At 38.9% G+C, this 24,995-nt stretch overlaps 1 protein-coding gene across 1 annotated transcript in view; it reads right to left on the bottom strand.

Moving 5' to 3' along the window:
• TES (testin LIM domain protein) overlaps positions 1-24,995 on the bottom strand; it is a 63,342-nt gene that overhangs the window by 27,670 nt on the left and 10,677 nt on the right. The window lies entirely within an intron of this gene.

Here is a 24,995-nt window from a genome sequence, read left to right on the forward strand (position 1 = left end):
CATATTAACAGTAATTCTCAGGAACTGCTGAGACATGACTTAATAAGCAAAAGAGGAGGGGTGCAGATGAGGGAAGGACACCAGAAGGCAATGTAAGCTCTGTAACCCAGCTATTGGTATTAGAGTGAAAAAGATCAACTAGCTTTGCTTCAGCACATCAACAAATCACCAGTGCTTCCATTATTCATATCACTGACTGCTGACAGATTTGTTACTGTTTAGTGTCTGGAGTGAGTGTTACAAGTCAGACAAGAGACTTTTTTCAATGGCTCCCTTTTAGAGCTTTATCAAGTTGTGTTTGTCACTGCAATCAAAACCACGAAATTCTGTAAAGCAACTATCCTTCGATTAAAAAATTTAAAACAAAACACATTGTAACTTGTTCCATGAAAAATCAGCTTGATCAGCCCATGAAGTTTAAATGAAGCCCTTCCTTTTTTCTTAAGAATTTTACCACATCCTTTTACATAACTAAGGGCATATTCAAAACCAGCTGGTCTACCCAGCTGCTTAGGAGAACCTACGATTTTTAAAGTTAGACCATTTCAAGAATATTTGCTAAACGTGATAAAAACCTGTCCAGCATTAACTACACTTTATTACCTTTGCCATATCTCCATTACCATTTTCAAAAGATTAAAAATTCTCTAAATTGTATACTTTAACACTAGCCACTTTTTTTTTTTGAAAGAATCAAATTATTTTCTTGTCACTTATCATTATAGTTCGCAGTACAGAAATAAAATGGGTTACCAAAACACAGATTCTAGCTATTTTAGTTTACTGGTCTTTTGCGATGAACATATTTAAAGAGTTTTTCTCTCCACTACAATACCCATAGTAAAATGAACAGCAAATCTAAAAAGGTCAATTATTTTTCCAGCCCTTCCTCATTTTCCATTACAGGAGAGGTGATGATCCTGAGTCTGTCTGGTATATGGATTTGCCTCATACTATGTTCCATGTATCCCCTGCTAAACTGAATCTCAGATGAAAATTAAGATTATATTATTAAGGCTTAATCACATAGCTCAGCTTAAATCAGCTGTTTCTAAACTCACAGTAAGAAATACATTTTGAGGCGGTCCTAAGATGGCGGAGGAATAGGATGGGGAGACCACTTTCTCCCCCACAAATTCATCGAAAAAACATTTGAATGCTGAGTAAATTCCACAAAACAACTTCTGAATGCCGGCAGAGGACATCAGGCACCCAGAAAAGCAGCCCATTGTCTTCGAAAAGATGTAGGAAAAAATATAAAAGATAAAAAGAGAGACAAAAGAGGTAGGGACAGAGATCTGTCTGGGGAAGGGAGTCTTGAAAAAGAGAGAAGTTTTCAAACACCAGGAAACACTCTCACTGGCGAGTCTGTGGCGAGCCTTGGAACCTCAGAGGGCAACATAACGGGGAAAAAACATAAATAAATAATTAAAACCCACAGATTACGTGCCCAACGGTAACTCCCAGTGGAGAAGCAGCCTCAGACACCCGCAGATGCTCGCAGATGCCTGCACCCGACACTAGGAAGCGGGGGCTGGGCAGGGAGGTGCGGGCTGCATTGCTTACAGTAAGGACCAGGCCTGAATGCCCCAAGGGCAATCTGAGGGAACTAACTTGAGATAGCAAACCAGTCTGTGGGATAGCTATCCCAAGAAAAGCCCTAACCTAAGACATCGACAGGCCCGCTCACAGAACAAAGGACTGAGCAGAGCTAGCCAGCTGCGGACTGGACCACCCCCTGCCAGAGAGGCAGGCGACGGCAGCCAGAGCTGGAAGGGGGCAATTGCAGCCCCAGAGAGGCATCATCTACCAAACTGCAAGCAGGCTTCGTTGCTAACCAAGACTTCTTGGGATTCTGGATGATCAACATCTGCTGGGAGGGTTGCAGCCAGAGATCAGATCCCCAGAAGAGACACACGGCACACCTGAGAAGGTGCTCCGTTGTACACCCAGAAAACCAAGTGGCAGGGACGGGGGGAGGCCATAAGTCGCAGTGACCATTCTCGCCAAGCACCTGGTCACTTGAGTTGCTCAGATCTGGGAAGGGCACAAAACACAGGCCCAACCGAGTCTGCGCCTCTGTGGAGTATCCGAGTACCTGAACCTGAGCGGCTAAGACCTGGGAAGTGCATGCAACCCAGGGCCGGCCTCAGACAGTTCCCGGCAGAGCAACCTAGAGCCTAAGCAGTGTAGACAGGGAAAGCACACACGCCATTCAGTTCAGTTCAGTTCAGTCGCTCAGTCGTGTCCGACTCTTTGCGACCCCATGAATCGCAGCATGCCAGGCCTCCCTGTCCATCACCAACTCCCGGAGTTCACTCAGACTCACGTCCATCGAGTCAGTGATGCCATCCAGCCATCTCATCCTCTGTCGTCCCCTTTTCCTCCTGCTCCCAAATCCCTCCCAGCATCAGAGTCTTTTCCAATGAGCCAACTCTTTGCATGAGGTGGCCAAAATATTGGAGTTTCAGCTTTAGCATCATTTCTTCCAAAGAATACCCAGGGCTGATTTCCTTTAGAATGGACTGGTTGGATCTCCTTGCAGTCCAAGGGACTCTCAAGAGTCTTCTCCAACACCACAGTTCAAAAGCATCAATTCTTTGGCACTCAGCTTTCTTCACAGTCCAACTCTCACATCCATATATGACCACTGGAAAAACCATAGCATGGACTAGACGGACCTTTGTTGTCAAAGTAATGTTTCTGCTTTTCAATATGTTATCTAGGTTGGTCATAACTTTCCTTCCAAGGAGTAAGCGTCTTTTAATTTCATGGCTGCAATCACCATCTGCAGTGATTTTGGAAGCCAAAAAATAAAGTCTGACACTGTTTCAACTGTTTCCCCATCTATTTGCCATGAAGTGATGGGACCAGATGCCATGATCTTAGTTTTCTGAATGTTGAGCTTTAAGCCAACTTTTTCACTCTCCTCTTTGACTTTCATCAAGAGGCTTTTTAGTTCCTCTTCACTTTCTTCCATAAGGCTGTGAGCGGGGGCAAACCCAGTGTGGCTAAGACACTGCGAGCACACACCAGTGTTATTTGTTTGCAGCATTCCTCCCTCCCCACAGCACAACTGAACAAGTGAGCCTAAAAAAGTGCCCACCACCCCCCCCTTGTGTCAGGGTGGAAATTAGACACTGAAGAGACCAGCAAACAGAAGAAGCTAAAACAGAGGGAACCGCCTTGGAAGAGACAGGTGCAATAGAATAAAACCCTGTAGTTAGCACCGACTACACAGGAAGGGGCCTATAGATCTTGAGAGGTATAAGCCGGATCAAGGAACTATGGGAGAATGAACTGACCCCACACTGTCCACAATACCAGAGAAAGTCCAAGATATATTTTTACTATTATCATTTTTTAATTAAAAATTTTTTTAAGTTCTCTGTTATTCCTTCACTTTTCATTACCTACTATTACTTTGCAAAAAAAAGACTCTAATTTTTAAAGCAAACTTCATATATATATATTTTATAATTTTTGCGACTTTGTTTTTTCTTTAATATTGTATTTTTGAGAGTCCAACTTCTACAATAGATTTTTAATTTTTGCTTTTTAGTATTTGTTATCAACTTTGTACCTTTAAGAACCTGATCTTCAGTATTCATTTTTATGAGGGAGCAAGATCACTGGCCAGACTACTCTCTCCCCCTTTTGACTCTCCTTTTTCTCCACCAGGTCGCCTCTATCTCCCCCTCCATTTTTCTTCTCTACCCAGCTCTGTGAATCTCTTTGTGTGTTCCAGATGGTGGAGAACACTTAGGGGACTGATTACTGGCTGGATCTGTCTCTCTTCTTTTGATTCCCCTCTTTATCCTCTTGGCCACCTCTGTCTCCTTCCTCCCTCTTCTCTTCTGTGTGTAACTCCATGAACATCTCTGAGCGGTCCAGACTGTGGAGCACACATAAGGAAGTGATTACTGGCTAGTTTGCTCTCTCCTCTTTTGGTTCCCCCTCTTCTCCTCCTGGTCACCTCTATCTCCCTCCTCCCTCTTCTCTTCTTCATGTAACTCTGTGAACTTTTCTGGGTGTTCCTCACTGTGGAGAAACCTTTCATCTTTAACCTAGATGTTTTATCACTGGTGCTGTACAGATGGACAAGTCTTGAGGCTACTGTAAGAATAAGACTGAAAACCAGAGGCAGGAGGCTCAAGTCCAAATCCTGAGAACACCAGAGAACTCCTGACTCCAGGGAACATTAATCAATAGGAGCTCATCAAACGTCTCCATACCTACACTGAAACCAAGCACCACCCAAGGGCCAATAAGTTCCAGAGCAAGATATACCATGCAAATTCTCCAGCAACACAGGAACACAGCCCTGAGCTTCTATATACAGGCTGCCCAAAGTTACTCCAAAACCACTGACATCTCATAACACATTACTGGACACTTCACTGCACTCCAGAGAGAAGAAATCCAGCTCCACCAACCAGAACACAGACACAAGCTTCCCTAAACAGAAAACCTTGACAAGCCACCCATCCAACCCCACCCACAGCAAGGAAACTCTACAATAAAGAGAACTCCACAAACTGCCAGAATATGGAAAGGTCACCCCAAACACAGCAATATAAACAAGATAAAAAGGCAGAGACATACCCAGCAGGTAAAGGAACAGGATAAATGCCCACCAAACCAAACAAAAGAGGAAGAGATAGGGAATCTACCTGATAAAGAATTCTGAATAATGATAGCGAAAATGATCCAAAATCTTGAAAACAAAATGGAATTACAGATAAATAGCCTGGATACAAGGATTGAGAAGATCCAAGGAAAGTTTAACAAGGACCTAGAAGAAATAAAAGAGAGTCAATATATAATGAATAATGAAATAAATGAGATCAAAAACACTCTGGAGGGAACCAACAGTAGAATAATGGAGGCAGAAGATAGGAAAAGTGAGGTAGAAGATAGAATGGAACAGAGAGGAAAAAAGAAAAAAAAATTAAAAGAAATGAGGACAATCTCAGAGATCTCTGGGACAATGTTAAATGCGCCAACATTCGAATCATAGGAGTCCCAGAAGAAGAAGACAAAGAGAAAGACCATGAGAAAATATTTGAGGAGATGATAGTTGAAAACTTCCCTAAAATGGGGAAGGAAATAATCACCCAAGTCCAAGAAACCCAGAGAGTCCCAAACAGGATAAACCCAAGGTGAAACACCTCAAGACACATATTAATCAAATCAACAAAGATCAAACACAAAGAACAAATATTAAAAACAGCAAGGGAAAAACAACAAATAACACACAAGGGGATTCCCATAAGGATAACAGCTGATCTTTCAATAGAAACTCTTCAGGCCAGGAGGGAATGGCAGGACATACATAAAGTGATGAAAAAAACCCTACAGCCCAGATTACTGTACCCAGCAAGGATCTCATTCAAATATGAAGGAGAAATCAAAAGCTTTGCAGACAAGCAAAAGCTGAAAAAATTAAGCACCACCAAACCAGCTCTCCAACAAATGCTAAAGGATCTTCTCTAGACAGGAAACACAGAAAGGGTATATAAACTCGAACCCAAAACAATAAAGTAAATGGCAATGGGATCATACATATCAATAATTACCTTAAATGTAAATGGGTTGAATGCCCCAACCAAAAGACAAAGACTGGCTGAACGGATATAAAACCAAGACACCTATATATGCTGTCTACAAGAGACCCACCTCGAAACAAGGGACACATACAGACTGAAAGTGAAGGGCTTGAAAAAGATATTCCACTCAAACAGAGACCAAAAGAAAGCAGGAGTAGCAATACTCATATCAGATAGAATAGACTTTAAAACAAAGGCTGTGAAAAGAGACACAGATGGACACTACATAATGATCAAAGGATCAATACCATAAGAAGATATAACAATTATATGAATTTCACCTTTTTCTCAAGTGCACACGGAACCTTCTCCAGGATAGATCACATCCTGGGCCATAAATCTAGCCTTGGTAAATTCATAACAATTGAAATTATTCCAAACATCTTTTCTGACCACAATGCAGTAAGATTAGATCTCAGTTACAGGAGAAAAACTATTAAAAATTCCAACATATGGAGGCTGAACAACATGCTGCTGAATAACCAACAAATCATAGAAGAAATCAAAAAAGAAATCAAAATATGCATAGAAATGAATGAAAATGAAAACACAACAACCCAAAACCTGTGGGACACTGTAAAAGCAGTGTTAAGGGAAAGGTTCATAGCAATACAGGCTTACCTCAAGAAACAAGAAAAAAGTCAAATAACCTAACTCTACACCTAAAGCAACTAGAGAAGGAAGAAATAAAGAACCCCAGGGTTAGTAGAAGGAAAGAAATCTTAAAAATTAGGGCAGAAATAAATGCAAAAGAAACAAAAGAGAACATAGCAAAAATCAACAAAGCCAAAAGCTGGTTCTTTGAGAAGATAAATAAAACTGACAAACCATTAGCCAGAATCATCAAGAAACAAAGGGAGAAAAATCAAATCAATAAAATTAGAAATGAAAATGGAGAGATCACAACAGACAACACAGAAATACAAAGGATCATAAGAGACTACTATCAGCAACTATATGCCAATAAAATGGACAACTTGGAAGAAATGGACAAATTCTTAAAAAAGCACAACTTTCCAAAACTGAACCAGGAAGAAATAGAAAACCTTAACAGACCCATCCCAAGCATGGAAATTGAAATTGAAATCAGAAATCTTCCAGCAAACAAAAGCCCAGGAATAGATGGCTTCCCAGCTGAATTCTGCCAAAAATTTAGAGAAGAGCTAACACCTATCCTACTCAAACTCTTCCAGAAAATTGCAGAGGTAGGTAAACTTCCAAACTCATTCTATGAGGCCACCATCACCCTAATACCAAAATCTGACAAAGATGCCACAAAAAAAGAAAATTACAGGCCAATATCACTGATGAACATAGATGCAAAAATCCTTAACAAAATTCTAGCAAACAGAATCCAACAACACGTTAAAAAGATGACCAACTGGGCTTTATTCCAGGGATGCAAGGATTCTTCAATATCTGCAAATCAATGTAATACACCACATTAACAAATTGAAAAATAAAAGCCATATGATTATCTCAATGGATGCAGAGAAAGCCTCTGACAAAATTCAACATCCATTTATGATAAAAACTCTCCAGAAAGCAGGAATAGAAGCAACATACCTCAATATAATAAAAGCTATATATGACAAACCAACAGCAAACATTATCCTCAATGGTAAAAAATTGAAAGCATTTTCCCTCAAGTCAGGAATAAGACAAAGGTGCCCACTCTCACCACTACTATTCAACACAGTTTTGGAAGTTTTGGCCACAGCGGTCAGAGCAGAAAAAGAAATAAAAGGAATCCAAATTGGAAAAGAACAAGTAAAACTCTCACTGTTTGCAGATGACATGATCCTCTACATAGAAAACCCTAAAGACTCCATCAGAAAATTACTAGAGCTAATCAATGAATATAGTAAAGTTGCAGGATATAAAATTAACACAGAGAAATGCATTCCTATACACTAATAATGAGAAAATAGAGAAATTAAGGACACAATTCCATTCACCACTGCAATGAAAAGAATAAAATACTTAGAAATATATCTACCTAAAGAAACAAAAAACCTATATATAGAAAACTACAAAACACTGGTGAAAGAAATCAAAGAGGACACTAATAGATGGAGAAATATACCATGTTCATGGATCGGAAGAATCAATATAGTGAAAATGAGTATACTACCCAAAGCAATCTACAGATTCAATGCAATCCCTATCAAGCTACCAATGGTATTTTTCACAGAGCTGGAAGAAATAATTTCACAATTTGTATGGAAATACAAAAAACCTCGAATAGCCAAAGCAATCTTGAGAAAGAAGAATGGAACCGGAGGAATCAACCTGCCTGACTTCAGGCTCTACTACAAAGCCACAGTCATCAAGACAATATGGTACTGGCACAAAGACAGAAATATAGGTCAATGGAACAAAATAGAAAGCCCAGAGATAAATCTACACACCTATGGATACCTTATCTTTGACAAAGGTGGCAAGAATCTACAATGGATTAAAGACAATCTCTTTAACAAGTGGTGCTGGGGAAACTGGTCAACCACTTGTAAAAGAATGAAACTAGATCACTTTCTAACACCATACACAAAAATAAACTCAAAATGGATTAAAGATCTAAATGTAAGACCAGAACTATAAAACTCCTAGAGGAGAACATAGGCAAAGCCCTCTCTGACATAAATCACAGCAGGATCCTCTATGATCCACCTCCCAGAATACTGGAAATAAAAGCAAAAATAAACAAATGGGATCTAATTAAAATTAAAAGCTTCTGCACAACAAAGGAAACTATAAGCAAGGTGAAAAGACAGCCTTCAAAATGGAGAAAATAATAGCAAATGAAGCCACTGACAAAGAATTAATCTCAAAAATAGACAAGCAACTCCTGCAGCTCAATTCCAGATAAATAAATGACCCAATCAAAAAATGGGCCAAAAAAATAAACAGACATTTCTCCAAAGACAACATACAGATGGCTAACAAACACATGAAAAGATGCTCAACATCACTCATTATCAGAGAAATGCAAATCAAGACCACAAAGAGATACCATTTCACACCAGTCAGAATGGCTGCTATCCAAAAGTCTACAAGCAATAAATGCTGGAGAGGGTGTGGAGAAAAGGGAACCCTCTTTCACTGTCAGTGGGAATGCAAACTAGTACAGCCACTATGGAGAAAAGTATGGAGATTCCTTAAAAAACTGGAAATAGAACTGCCATATGACCTAGCAATCCCACTGCTGGGCATACACACCTAGAAAACCAGAATTGAAAGAGACACGTGTATATAATAAACACGTGCACTGTTTATAACAGCCAGGACATGGAAGCAACCTAGATGTCCACCAGCAGACGAATGGATAAGAAAGCTGTGGTACATATACACAATGGAGTATTACTCAGCCATTAAAAAGAATACATTTGAATCAGTTCTAATGAGGTGGATGAAACTGGATCCTATTATACAGAATGAAGTAAGCCAGAAAGAAAAACAATGCAGTATAATAATGCATATATATGGAATTTAGAAAGATAGTAATGATACCTCTGTATGCGAGACAGCAAAAGAGACACAGATGTATACATCAGTCTTTTGGACTCTGTGGGAGAGGGCGAGGGTGGGATGATTTGGGAGAATGGCATTGAAACATGTATATTATCATATGTGAAACTAAGTGCCAGTCCAGGTTTGATGCATGAGATGGTGCTCGGGGCTGGTGCACTGGGATGACCCAGAGGGATGGGATGGGGAGGGAGGTGGGAGGGAGGTTCAGGATGGGGAACACCTGTACACCTGTGGCAGATTCATGTCAATGTATGGCAAAACCTATACAATATTGCAAAGTAATTAGCCTCCAATTAAATAAATTTAAAAAAAAAAGAAATATATTTTATCTCCTGAAAGAGAACATGCACACACATACAAACATATGTTTGTGGGTGTGTATAAAATCCTGAAACAAAGGTTTATTGGCTAATATAATATGGGGAACTAAGTATGATTCTGCCTCTAAGTTAAATGGCCACCTAAACAAATTCTTGCCTGCCTTCAAATCTGAATCATCTGGTTTGAGCAATACTGGCCTAAAATACCGGAAACATACTAGACCAATACCACCTCATTCTGTATTTCTGAATGAAACTTGGAAGCTCAGCTAATATAACTAGAAGCTCAATCAGTTAGCAGAGGTTTTATACTAAGAACTCAGTGTAGCTCATTGCTGATTTACAAAGTCAGCCTTCAGTCAGTTCAGTCGCTCAGTCCTGTCCAGCTCCTTTTCACAGTTCCAGATATTTAAAATTACTCAAGTAATTTAAGTTTGGAAATTACAATTACCATTTTAAATTTTACCTTTACTCACTGCATCATGACTAACTACTATACTCCTCCTGTGAATTCCTGGAAAAACTTCTGCAGCACTTACTTTCCCTGCAGTATTAACTAGCATGTAACAGGTATGCTTATGTTTATGTACTTGTATAATTTGTTGATTGTAAATTTCAGAGTATTGACCATATAGGAGGGTTTCTCCTAAGTGTCTCACAGGGCTTGATACTTTACGTAGTTTTTTGAATAAACGTGGCTGATATTTGGATGCTAGGAGAATTCAGTGCCAGTCTGGAAAGGACATTAGATTGCAAGTGCCTTGAAGGCATCAGTTCAGTTCAGTTGCTCAGTCATGTCCCACTCTTTGCAATCCCATGGACTGCAGCACGCCAGGCTTCCTTGTCCATCACCAATTCCTGGAGTCTACTCAAACTCATGTCCATCGTGTCAGTGATGCCATCCAATCATCTCATCCTCTGCTGTCCCCTTCTCCTCCCGCCTTCAATCTTTCCCACCATCAGGGTCTTTTCAAATGAGCCAGTTCTTTGCATCAGGTGGACAAAATATTGGAGTTTCAGCTTCAGCATCAGTCCTTCCAATGAACATTCAGATTGATTTCCTTTAAGATAACCTGGTTGTATCTCCTTGTAATCCAAGGGACTCTCAAGAGTCTTCTCCAACACCACAGTTCAAAAGCATCAATTCTTCAGTGTTCAGCTTTCTTTACAGTCCAACTCACACATCCATACATAACTACTGGAAAAACCAAAGCTTTGACTAAAAGGACCTGTGTTGGTCAAGTAATGTCTCTGCTTTTTAATATGCTGTCTAGGTTGGTCACAGTTTTTCTTCCAAGGAGCAAGTGTCCTTTAATTTCGTGGCTGCAGTCACCATCTGCAGTGATTTTGGAGACCCCCAAAATAAAGTCTGTCACTGTTTCCAGTGTTTCCCCATCTGTTTGCCATGAAGTGATGGGACCGGATGCCATGATCTTTGTTATTGAATGTTGAGTTTTAAGCCAAGTTTTTCACTGTCCTTTTTCACCTTCATCAAGAGGCTCTTTAGTTCTTCTTCGCTTTCTGCCATAAGGGTTGTGTCATCTGTGTATCTGAGGGTATTGGTATTTCTCCCGGCAGTCTTGATTCCAGCTTGAGCGTCATCCAGTCCAGCATTTCTCATGAGGTACTCTGCATATAAGTTAAATAAGCAGGGTGACAATATGTAGCCTTGACATACTCCTTTTCCAATTTGAAACCTGTCTTTTGTTCCATGTCCAGTTCTAACTGTTGCTTCTTGACTTGCACACAGATTTCTCAGGAGGCAGGTAAGATGGTCTGGTATTTCCATCTCTTGACGAATTTTCCACAGGTTGTGGTGATCCACACCGTCAAAGACTTTGGCATAGTCAATGAAGCAGAAGTAGATGTTTTTCTGGAATGCTTTCGCTTTTTTGATGATCCAATGGAAGTTGGCAATTTGATCTCTGGTTCCTCTGCCTTTTCTAAATCCAGCTGAACATCTGGGAGCTCATGGTTCACGTACTGCTGAAGCCTGGCTTGGAGAATTTTGAGCATTACTTTGCTAGCATGTGAGATGAGTGCAACTGTGTGGTAGTTTGAACATTCTTTGGCATTGCCTTTCTTGGGGACTGGAATGAAAACTGACCTTTTGCAGTACTGTGGCTACTGCTGAGTTTTCCAAATTTGCTGGCGTATTGAGTGCAGCACTTTCACAGAATCATCTTTAAGGATTTGAAACAGCTCACCTGGAATTCCATCACCTCCTGTAATTTTGTTCATAGTGATGCTTTCTAAGGCCCACTTGACTTTGCATTCCAGAATATCTGGCTCTAGGTGAACGATTGCACCATCGTGGTTTCTGGGTCATGAAGATCTTTTTTGTATAATTCTTCTGTGTATTCTTGCCACTTCTTAATAGCTTCTGCTCTGTTAGGTCCATACCATTTCTGTCCTTTATTGTGCTCATCTTTACATGAAATGTTCCCTTGGTATCTCTAATTTTCTTGAAGAGATAGATCTCTATACTTTCCCATTCTATTGTTTTCCTCTATTTCTTTGCACTGATTGCTAAGGAAGGCTTTCTTATCTCTCCTTGCTATTCTTTGGAACTCTTCACTGAAATGGGCATATCTTTCCTTTTCTCCTTTGCCTTTAGCTTCTCTTCTTTTCTCAGCTATTTGTAAGGCCTCGTCAGACAACCATTTTGCCTTTTTGCATTTCTTTTTCTTGAGGATGTCAGCCTTGGAAAGGGGCAATCCATTTCTTTCCTACCTGCGTTTTAATATTCTTAAAATTGTTATCTATTTATTCATGAGAGCTATTAGAACTGGTGGTGTTCCACGAACATCTACTCTTTTAAAGTGCCCTACATATTCTTCGTGCTGGACAAGCCTAGACATCCTCCTGATATAAGAAATCAGGAAACCAAAATTTAGAGGAGATGATTTGCTGCTGGTTACACGGCCAGTCAACAGCAAACTAACCTAAAACCCAGTGTCTGACTTGTGCTCTACTGTGCTGCTGGGGCAGACTCTGTAGGGTGTCCAGTTTCCAAAGAGATTCCCTGGCTCATTTCTGCTTCAAGGAAAAGGACTACAAGCCCCAAGCCTCCTGCTTTGCCTTTCAATGGAGATGACTTTGAACCCTATATAAAGAGACACCATGAATCACGCAGGGAAGATGGGAAAGATCTTTTGAACAAGTGGTACATGAAATAAGCTGGAAATGATGAACATCTAACTCAGTAAAGAGGAGGAGGAAGTACATTCAAGGCAGAAGGGACACCATATTTGAAGCCAGTGACAGAAGGATGGTTAGAGTCGAGGAACTCTTAGAGAACATGAGAAGAGATAGGGCCAGCCTTGTAGTGGCCATGTGGGGCTTTCTATCCTTTTTCTTTACTTTTCCTGAGGAACAAATAAATCTCCTGAAGCATCTGGCACCATGTCTTAGGTTACCAGGTTTAAAAAAGAAGACATCCCCAGAGAGAAGATGAGACTCTATGGAGGACAGTCCTAGAGAGAAGGCATGCAGGTACAGGGTGGGATGGGGAACGGGGAAGCAAGAGCCCCTCTTAAGTTCTGCTGGCCAAACCTCAGGAAGACCCTTAGGGAGACTAGGAGACCTAACTCTGAGAGAAGCAGTAATTTGAGAAAACAGTTCTGCAGTCTGCCCTGGAAAGCTCAGAAAGCACTGCTCCAGTGTTATTCTACTCCTGCTGGCCTGCCTGGAAGAGCAACTTCATCTTCTTTCCTGCAGTTTGGGTTTGTGTCCACCTGAAGAATGTGTCCCTTCCCACCTTCCCAAACACACACACATTCCTCTTCCCCTGGGGTCCATAAGGAGTGAGGAGACTCTCAAAATATCAAAGAGACAAGTAAATGAAAGAGAGCGGAATGAGGTCACAGCAATATGATACACAAACTCTCCTGTTACAACCCAATGTTTCTAATTAAAAAACAACACACAAGAGAAAAAAAGCACCTAGGTTTCAAAACCATTTTAGCAGCTAAAGTGATCAGAGTTTCAGACTGACAATAAACTTACTTTCTTTAGAGTAATTTCATTAAGAGAAATTTTATAGATGTAAATGAAGCTATGAACTCAACCTCCTTAACTCCCAGCACTGAAGATCTCTAACTTATGCCACTTACTGGGACGGGAACTTCTTCCATAATCTCACCCTCTTTATCAAACTCTGTTAGGATACAAAAGCACAAACTCTGTATCATACTCAAACAACAAAGATCTGTGGAAAACAGTGTTTTATAGATTGCCTACTTTCAGATTAAGTAATAATCCAGAGTACAATGTGTTCTCTAATCCTGTTCAACCCAATTTAGGTGATAAAATTGCACCCCAGCAGACATATCTCTACTGGTATGAGGTAACTTCCTTCTGCTTTTGTTCCTGCCCCAATTTAGGCATCTGCCATTCTCCCTTTAACAAGTTAAACATATAAAATGAGGTTAAATGTTCTAAGTCTACTTTGTAGTAAAATGAATTTCTGAGCCAGAGCTTCCCCAGGAACATTCTCAAGACCTATTCCAAGACTCTTTTGGGCAGAGGTCACAGGAGCTTGGAGTCTCTAACGTTTCTTAGTCTCAGTTTGCGGGTCTGGAATGCCGTCTGTTCTAACGGCTCAGCCAACTCCTCTTCCTCCTTAGTGTTCAGGAGCCCCTAAGTCCAGGACCAGAATCCTCTCTATATCCCGTGTAAGGGCTCAGCCAACTTCTCTTCCTCCTTAGTGTTCAGGAGCCCCTAAGTCCAGGACCAGAATCCTCCTCTCTATACCCCGTGCCCCCCTTTACCCACAGCACAGACTGCACTCTTTGGTCAGTCAGGGTCCTTCTCCTTTCCTCAAGAGTTATGGCCACTACTCTTAGACATCCAGATCTTATAGGTTAGATTCTGCCCAGGTTTCTGGGCTGGAGAATTTTTGGTGAGTGATGAGAACAAGGAAGTTGTTATTTAATGATACCCACGGTGTGTGGGAGGGGATGGTAGAGGAAGTATTAGTTCCTCACCTAAGGCAGCCTGGCTGTTTAGAACAGGAAGGTCATATATATTGGTGTTTTATATATGTGCTTATAATATATGTGCTTATATGTAATATGGATGAGAATTCACTATACCAGGCATTAATGATCAAGAATTACACAACTAAATGGTGAAAATGTAGAAAGAGCACTGGAAGAGAGTCAGGAAAACTGTCATGTGGTCCTAAGGAATTATGACCAAGTCCAGTGATTTTAGAGGTTACTCTTCTTCTCCAGGTTTCATCTAGGTAATGAAGGAATTGAACTACATCAATTCTAAGACACTTTTCAATTCTAAAATTATGGCTGAAAATTGTGTTTCAGATTAACTTCATCTCAGTTGCTATTCAGCATGGTCACCTGCTTAACATTTAAATACTAAATAGAAAATAATTATTTGAGAAAGCTAATGTATTATTGGCTCTAACAGGTCAGAATCATCTGGAATTCAGCTTGGAAGAGTAGTTTAGAAACTACATAGGAAACACAAAATTTAAGTTCTGAGGGATAAGACACAGTTCTGTTATACATAATTATTTCAGCAGCAAATGGGATGTAGTATTCCCTGCAGAGTCAACACTTGGTGCCTGAAAACACGTGTTTTTCATAAGCACACAAGTCCAAAAGTTGTCTACTTCATATAATTTTAGTAACATATTCTGGCCAGCATCAATACAAGGATATGACAGATTAATTTTTCTTCTTCAGTGTCCAAGAAAACAGGTCCTTTGGATTGACTATATTTGGAAAAACTACAGTCATGCTTTAGGAATACCTATCTAGGTCCTTTGAAAAAATAAAAATGACTGTATAATATTTATCCTGAAATACCAGTCATAGACAAATAAGACTTTTTAAATATCCTTAACTACAGGATCCAGATACTGAACATATAGCACTGTGATCCGTGCCTAAAATATCCCTCATCTCCTGCTTATTTCAGAGAGAGAAATGAGAATGGGATCAGTTTCTCCATATTTATAATTTCAGGCAACCACATAGCTTGGCAGTATTTCAGACGACCTTTCTGACCCAGGAAAGGGTATTACATATCAGATACTTTAAAGAAAAAGGAAAGTAGGGAACATCTGGTATTTCTAATACAGTCTGACTTGATTTGGATACAATTTAGGTCTGGAAGATATTATTCAGTATTCATAGTGAGATCATCTGATTCATGCTGTTTTCATAACCAAATTTCCCTCTGGAGCAAAAAATCATATGTGGTTACTAAACACACAAGTGTTACTAAGAATTCTTTAATCATCTTGGAATGAAGCTGACCAAGGTAGATTATATGAAATACATATATATTCTCTCTCTGTACATGTACACATCTATTCATCCACATATATATATGTATACACACATATATTCATATTACACTCAGGTATTTTAGATCTTGTTCACACAAGTGAATATTCTGGACAAAGGAATTAAATTTCTAAATAAATAATTCTTCTCAGCACATGGCTCTTCTAGAAACCTGATATAATCTTTGAAGTTTCCCCTCAACCCAACTTCAAATTGGTATGTTTTCATTAATATCTAACATAAGATTTTAAACTGTTTTAGTTTTTTAGCTCAATGCCTGTTTCCCAATATCTACTAAGATTCTCAGTGACCACCCACCACCAAAAAAAGAAAAAAAAAAAGGTCAGGTTACAGAGAAAACCAGACTTAAACACAAAGAGAGGCACCTTCAACTTTCATATAGTTTGTCAAGTTTTTTAGGTGGGAATACAAAGAAGTAAACATTGTGATTAAGAGGTGTGATTAATCATTTCTAGTAAAATTGCTGTTATTTTTTGCTTTGCTCATAAGAACAAAAGCTTCCCATCTCTCACTTAATTCTGAAATACATGCGAAGAAGAATGAAGAAAAAGTCATTACACTTATCTAGTTACCCAAACTTGGGCATGAGGGCCTCTTTATCCTTGTCAAAGTCATGTTTTTAATGTCCAAGTTTTGTTAAAAACTACACTTTGCTCTTTCATCTCCACTTCCCTGTTCATGTCCAAATTTCTATCACATCAACCTGGGATCACACTCTCCAAACTGATCACTCCCTTCATGTAATGTCATAGTGCTGCTCCCAAAATTATTTTAATAAAACCCAAAGGTGATCGTAATATTACCCTTGTTAGATACTTTTAGTGAGCTCAATGAATTCCACATGTCTTAGCCTGGCAGAGAAAGGCCTTTCAACTTGGCACCACCCTGGCTCCTACAACTCCCTGCCTCGCAGCCCTCCCCTCCAGCCATGCTCTGCTTCTAGAGGAGCTTTTCCCTTGCCTGGATCTCATTTCTCTTCTCCTCCATCTGTACATACCCAATTCAAACAGCAGTTACTCTGTATCCTTCTTGAACCATCCTCAGCAGAGTTCTTCCGAATTCCATTGGTCTTAGTTCAAGTTCCATTATTCAGTCCTTTTTTTCTATACTATGATACTCATTTACCCCACTGGACTGAGTTTCTATATTTGAATTCCTGATGCCTGCTGCAGAGCCTGAGATTTGTAGAAATGCCAGAAAGTGTTATCTACTTATTTAATACTTGCTTTAATTTAATCAAATCATTTATGATATAGCACCAAGGAATTCCCATTGCTTTTCACAAAAAATAAATAAAGATTTTAAAAGGGCTCTGGCAGGGGTGGTGGTGATAATAACTGCAATGGCAAATAGTTATTGAGCAATTATATTGTCAGGAATGGCTATAAATTTTCACTTGGGCCATCTCATTTTATACTCATAGCAATGCTATGAAACCTGTTAATTATTATGTGCATTTTCATCCAGGTGAAGAAACTAAAGCAGAAAACTGTTGACAGGTCTAAGGTCAGCTACACTGTAGATGCCTGTGTTTAACCACTAGTGCCTAAGCACAGATCATGAACATGCAAAGAGCTCGGCTCAGATAAATATGTAATATATTAATTCTTTTTAAATAGAAATGTTAATTTTAATTTCAGATCAAAATATTATACCAAGAATAAAATAATCAAGTAAGGGTCTTTAGTTGTCAGGACCACTTATTCAGAAGAAAGTGGGAATAAAACTCTTCATAGCAGATTCTAGAATTCATTTTCACATCCTTTCAGCTTTTCAGCGCATGAAGTACAAAGGCAGAGCCCCTCGTGAAACTATATCATAAAATCCACTGTGAGACAAATGAACTGACACTTTTTTGTTCACACATAGTAGTAAATCATCACTGTGATAGGAAGGAAAAGAAAACAAGTGATCTTTCAGTCTAAATAGTTCATAATAAATTCTCTTCTGGAGGTACTGGGTCAATCTTCCTGGAACTTTAACAAATTAAATAGATAACTCCCATTCAGTCTTTCCCTACATTCCTTAAGGCAGTACCAGTATTAGGTAAGTGATACAAGGACTGTAACCAAGGCAATTTGTCTACTTTGATCTGGGATATAATCAAATCGTAAATTACTTAAAACATCTACACAACCTCAATAAATATAGTAACAGTTTTGATGAAGACCAGAAGTAGATCCTGCTGCTTTTTTCTAGGAAACAATAATGAATTGTAGTTTTGTTAGGGTACCTTAAAGCAATTCTAATTATGCTTTTTCTTAATGACCACTGGTAGTTGTGGAGGTGGAAGTGGTAATAAAAATACCTCAATTACTGTTTGTTAGGGGCTTTCCTGGTAGCTCAGCTGGTAAAACACCTGCCTGTAGTACAGGAACCTGGGTTCGAGTCCTGGGTCAAGAAGATCCTCTGGAGTAGGAAATGGAAACCCACACCAGTATTCTTGCCTGGAGAATCCCATGGACAGAGGAGCCTCTTGGGCTAAAGGTCCATAGGGTCACAAAGAGTCAGACACAACTCAAGCGACTTAGTATGCACATGCACCATTTGTTAAGACGTTAATACTTACCAAGTACGATACATACATCACCTGATTGAATTTTCAAGACAACTGATGGGAAAGTGTTATTACTCCTATTTCACAAATAAAGACACTGAGACTTGGAGAGATTAAGTAATTTGTCTTGTGGGCAATCTGCCAAAAGCCGACAGAGCTGATTTGAATCTTGACCTTTCTAATTCCAAATCCTGAGCTTAACTACAAAATCACTATTTTTTCCTCTAAAATGAGACTCTGAAGATAAGTAATAATTTAAATGAGTCATACTCCTCATCTGTAACTTCTGTAGAACAATAGATATTCATCTGAAAGACTGTCTATTTGTCACCAGCCAGGAATTCCTCCTTCCTAGACAAACCTGAGACTGATTATAAGAAACCTGAGTGTCTGCAAACCACCTGCACTACACAGAAAGTCCTGAGGTGATCATTCACACATACAAGAGGACCCTCAAAAGTATGGGGCATAAGTCAAGGAAATATCCAGGGTCCTAATGCAAAATAGGTCTCTTACAATATTTTAAGAAGAGGAAAAAAATGTTTTAAAAGAAACAAATGAAATGCAAATGAACAAGTTAATTCTCAAAGTTGAAAGATCTTTATTCAAAACAAGTAGGTTTATCACTAGTACTGAAAATTATTAACTATATTATATAGAAGATTCCATATATTTATGCAGTGTCCAGAGGTAATATAATAAAGCAAAAACTGCAATAATTCTTTTTTTTTTCAAATCACTAAATTCCTAGATTCCTAGTGGAAAACCTGTGTATTACTTTCAAATTACTCCAAAATTTGGGGGCTGAAAATAACAAACATTTATCATCTTATAGCTTTCTATGGGTCAGGCAGGTGGGAGTGGCTTATCTAGGTGGGCTGGCTCAGAGCCTCTTGCAAGGTTGCAATCAGGGGTCAACTAGGGCTGTAGTCACTCAAGGCTCAACTGGGGAAGATCCACTGTTAAGCTGTCTCACACTGGCACCTATGACATGGCAGCAAGTTTTTCCCAGGCCAAGCGAACCACAGAGAGTGAGCGTACCCAAGATGGAAGCTGAAGTCTTTAATCTTCGAAGTACCATCACATCTGCCATGTCACATCCCTTGGCGGCTATTGACCAGGACCAGCCCACACTCAAGGGAAGGGACTTTGAATTCTAGGAGGTGGGATCAATGGGGGCCATCCTGACAGCCTCTATTCTGTTTTGATTTTAAAAGCTAAGACTAAGTGATCTGTAATGACAGACTTTACAAAGGGAGGGGATATAAATGTGCTTATCTACCACCCTTGCCTTTATTTTTTTTCCACTTCAAATATTTAAGTCTCTATTCACCCCAATGGGCAGAGTAAACAAAACTTTGTCTTTCCTTATAAATGCTCTCATTTTATTCCCCTCAGTTTAACTGTTCACTCAGTCAAGATCAGGGAACAGTCTTTCAGAAGACAGAGTAGAATGATTTTGTCTCTCATCTTATTCTCTAACCATCTCAACATACATACACACTTGTGTACACACATACATACATACTTGTTTTAGAACACAGTCACAAACCAGAATACAAACTATCAGGTTTGACTAGCAAGAAATTTCTAGAAATACATTTAAAAGAAAAATTTCACAGTTTTTATAATATGTCATAGTCCTCCTTAATGAACAGAGGATAAAACTGGAAAAAGACTGATATAAACCTTATTTTATAACTTTTCTGATGATGAAAAGGAAAAAATATATAGTACTTCTTTGTGATATCAGAATGTAAATTACTTGATTCAAATTAGGTATATTTATAGGCAGCAGTTCATAACTAACTTTTCAGTACTGTATACTTATTCAAAACCTAATGTATCCTCACAGTATTATTGGAGACAAAATAATTTAGGTTTTTTTTTAAAGATTGCACTTATTTTAGTAAGTAAATTATAAAAAGAAATGCACTGCATCTGTTCAGTTTATGCTGGTTCCTTATAAACATTTTTCAAATTGACTACTATTAAATTATTTCTAAACTCTTAAGTAAAGGCAGTCACCTGAGCTGTTCACCAATTCTCTTCTGTGAATTCTGTTCAAAAAGAGCCTCCTCCTAACTCTGTTACTTTGAGAAAGACAATGCAGGCTATAAAAGTGTCACAGGCTACAGCTGCTGATGAAATGATTTCTTAATTAGGATTGGCTGAGCTGTGGCTCAGTGGAAAGACTTTGTAATGCATGTGCTTTTATACACAGGCCTCAGAAACTCCCAATTATCAGCTATAAAAGGTTATTTTTAAAATGTGATTCCAAAAGGCATCTGTAAGAGTCTCCTAAAAGAATTTAGATCATGACAAACAATTCTAATTTGGTCTTGTGTCACTAACTCCACAGCTTGCTCAAAGAGTGGATTCCACAGATATCGCTGTTTATTGAGAAGCCTTTTTAAAGACTGTACATACCAAAACTTGAATATTGCCATCATTTTTTACCAGGCTTAAGGGCTACAGTATTTCTTTAGGAGTATAACTGAGGAGTAAGGATGACTATACATTGCCATTGCCTGTGTACCTAATCAGAGCACATGAAGAAAAGAGAACAGTACAGGCGTGTTTTCAGAGACAGAATGAAGGGAAAGCCCTGTGGCACTGGCTTGAAAGAGCTGTTAAAGCAGGCTGCCCAGGCAAGCACAAGCATCCAAGGGAATCTGGAGAGGAAAAGCCCAATGAGGAGAAGACACAGAAAATCTGGGGTACAAGGTGTCAAAAGGCGATCTTCTTATTTTCCACTTTGCCCAGGATTGGCATTCAGGTGTATTTAGAGCAAAAGTAAAGTTTTAAAGCACCGGTAGAGGTGTTAGAAACTTTGAAAGGAAGGGAGAGATGCAGGAACCCTACTGCCAGATGCCTTACGCTTATGTACTTTTTGTCTAAACTTTTCACACCATCCATTGCTCTGGAAAAATAGAATTATGTTTATATGATGTGCTATGTAAACTTCAGTGCTTTAATTAATTTTTGACCCATCGTTTGGTTTTTGATTTATCAGAGAAGTGGTGTGGATTCACATGCTTTTTGTTCTATATTTAAACTACAGCCCAAGGACTTCCTCACTACAAAAGGTACTGGGGTTCAGGGGAAATAGGCAACTTTCAAAACATACATACACCACCTTTTTACAACTAGAATCAAATTTCAATTGCAGAGTAATTTAATTTTCCTTTATATTGATGAAACAATAAGCAAATATATCAAAATTAGATTTGACTCGGTTAGAAAGCGGGCCATTCTCCAGTGATCAGTGATGTCAGGGAAGCTACAGCGCCCAGATTCTTTCTTATGTACAGAGGGCTAGGAGGGTAATTCAGAATGAGAAAAGTCTTCTCTCAGACCTTTTCCATAGCTTTCACTGTGGGAGGCCAAGAAGACTTACATCCTAGCAATAGAGGGGAGTATAAGTTACGATCTGTTGCCTAACCAACCACCACTAAACAGAGTGGCTTAAAATAGCAACCATTTAGTGTGCAGTTTCTGATCATGATATTCTGCTCATGCTTCTGCAGTTTAGCACCTTGGGCTGGGTTCAGCTGATGACTCTTCTGGTCTGAGCTGGGCTCACTGCATTGGTAGTCACCTTTCAGGTAAGCTAGGGACAACTAGTTCAGGGGAGGCTCATCTGGGATGTTTCATCTTTTCTATGTAGTCTCATTCTCCAGTGGGCTGAGCTAGGCTAACTCACATGGTGGTAACAGGGTTCCAAAAAAAGAGATGCAAACAAGCCCTGTGAAGTCCCTGGTCACAGCACACACAACACCACTTCTAACACTGTCTGCCAGCAGCCTAGATTCAAAGCGTAGGAAAATAGACTCCATTTCTTGATGAGAGGTGCTAAAAAGAACTGTATCCATTTTTGCAACTTACCAAAAACTCTAAGGAAGACTACATTCAGGAAAACATAACTGTTTGCTATACTGGACCAGAGTACCTGGCAATGTTACATCAAGTGGCCCCACTAGAGACCCAATAACATAGCTCTGAAATCTTTCCCACAGTGACTAGCATACAGCATGTACTCAACCAACTGCTAGCAACAGTTACTTATAAATTTTTATTTTTATCATAAAAAACTTGCAAATTTTAAAAAAGGAAAAAATGAAATCCAGTAATTTAATAATTCCATTTATTGAATTTTAATTATTTCTTTTTGTCCAACAAAGCATCAAGTATCAATAATTTTTCTGAAAGTGTTAAGTCATAAAATCCTTGATGATATATTCAGGTACCTGTTAAATGGTTTTAAAATCTATGCAGGATTTTCTTCTGTCTAAACTGGATTTCTTGATAATAATTATAATACACCTATTTTTCATATGTGCAGGTACCATACTTTGTGCTTTAAAATGTTCATGTTAATTATTCTTTATATCCCTGTGAGATAGATGGTTGTAATGCATTTTCAGATAAAGACCCTGAGGATTAAAGGTTTAAGTAATTTTGCCAAATTCACACAGCCAGTAAGTGTCAGGGCTAAGAATTCAACTCAGAATTCTAAAGCTGATGAACTTTCTGCAATTCTGGATCTCCAAATATTTACTTATTGATACTAAGGTCTAGATAACTAAATAAAACTCATCAGAGAACATGAATAATAACACTGATCAAGTACTTGCTACATGTGAGGCACTGTTCTAAGTGTTTACATGTATAATTTTATGTAGTCTCACAATAACCCAATAAGGAGGTATTATCCATGTTTTACAAATAAGTTTCCTAAAGCCAAGGAGGCTAAGAAACTTGTCTAAATTTCTAGGGGAGTGTCAACCAGGATTCAAACCTATGTAAGTTCTGTTCTGCATCCTCTAAACTCCCTGTTCCAGAGAAGTGGGCAGCAGTGGTCCTCTGGATGATTTCCATTCCCCAGCTTGATTTCATCTGGTCCATGAGAAAAGTGTCAACAAATAGCATCTCAATTATTTTTACCTGTGACATCATAAAAAAAATATGGATACTGAGCCACTCATCTGTCTTGCCTCTCTCTACTGCTAATCTGCCTATTTCTCTTGGGAAAATTTTCTATTTTGCTACCAATGGCAGAGTATAACACACAGCATCATTTGAATATTTGTATAATCTACTTTCAATTTATTGCAGTATTTAAAAGGTTAGATTTTGTAATTCCTCTTAAAAACCTTTGGCAATTTGATCTTTTCCAGAGAAATGAGTTCTACATTTCTTCACATGGAGATCATATGACCTAGCTGGGATGAATCTAGAGAGGTCTGTTAGTCTCAAAACTAACAGAAAAGAGACTAGATCACTCTAAAAATCAAGTAAAGGATATTTCAAGATTTTTTCAGAGCTTTTTCAGAAAGGTCAAAGACTGTCCTGCTTTGAAGTATCAGTTGTCTATGAAACTGTGCAGAATATCTTCTCGGAACAGACTTGTTACAGGAAAGAACTTTAGAAAAGTATACTTCAACCCCCAAATTAAAAAAAAAAAAAATTAATCCCACTATAGAATAGTCTGAAGTAATGATCCAAATTCTTTATTCCCAGGTAGTAGTATTAAACATCCACACCCTTGCCTCGTAGTCATTAGACTAGAACTTTCCTCCCCTTGAGTTTGAACTTGGACATGTGACTGCGGTGACACAAGCAGAGGCTTAAAATGTGCTCCTGCAGTTGGACACGCCCACTATTCTCCAAATGTCTGCTTAAGATATCCAGTGATCTAAGGAAGATGAGAGATATGGAGAGCCAGTGTAGTCCCAACCCACAGCTTGCAGCCAAGCCCAGACTACCCCAGCTAGACTCCAGTGTGATGTTTTCTCCTCTAAGTCAAGAGATGACATTAAATAAGAATCATGATTAGGAGAGAGATATAGATCCTCAGCAGTAGATTATGTTCCCGTACAAGCTCAGTGGCACACTTAGAAATTCAAACCTATAACCTAGGAAAATCACAAATCATATACCTTAGCTTTATTCTAAAAGAGTCAATGTAAAAATGTTAATGGTGAGAATGTGAAGGGTTTACTGACGTTTTGCAGCCATGTTTCTTTAGTTCAGATTATCTATTCTTCCTGGAAATCCTTCTTTGTCTACTTATCCTACAGGAGTTAGTTTGACTGATGTTTCCTCCATAATGTTGTTCTCAATCCACCCAATTATATTGCTTCTGCTTCTGAAACCTCATAATACAGTAGCTGCCCTTTATCCACACTTGTGCTTTCTGCAGTTTCATTTATTTATGGTTAACTATGATCCAAAAATATTAAATGGAAACTTTCAGAAGTAAACAATTCCTAAATTTTAACTGCATTCTGAGTAGTGTGATGAAATCTGGAGTCTGCTCTGTCCTGCCTTTAGTTACAAATCATCCTTTGTCCAGTTTATTCAGCTGGTTAGTCACTTAGTAGCTAATTTCATTACCAGACTGATTGTTACAGTATCACTGTAGTGCTTGCATTCCAAATAACCCTTATTTTTACTTAATAATGGCTCCAAACTGCAGAAATAGTGATGCTGGCAATTCAGATATGACAAAGAGAAAACTTAAAGTGATTCCTTTAAGTGAAAGATGGAATTTCTCCACTTAACAACATTAAAAATTATATGCTGATGCTACTAAGATCTATGGTAGGAAGAAATCTTCTATCCATGAAATTGTGATGAA

The sequence above is a fragment of the Budorcas taxicolor genome, chromosome 4 (genome assembly GCF_023091745.1).
Source record: "Budorcas taxicolor isolate Tak-1 chromosome 4, Takin1.1, whole genome shotgun sequence".
NCBI classification, from domain to species: domain Eukaryota; kingdom Metazoa; phylum Chordata; class Mammalia; order Artiodactyla; family Bovidae; genus Budorcas; species Budorcas taxicolor.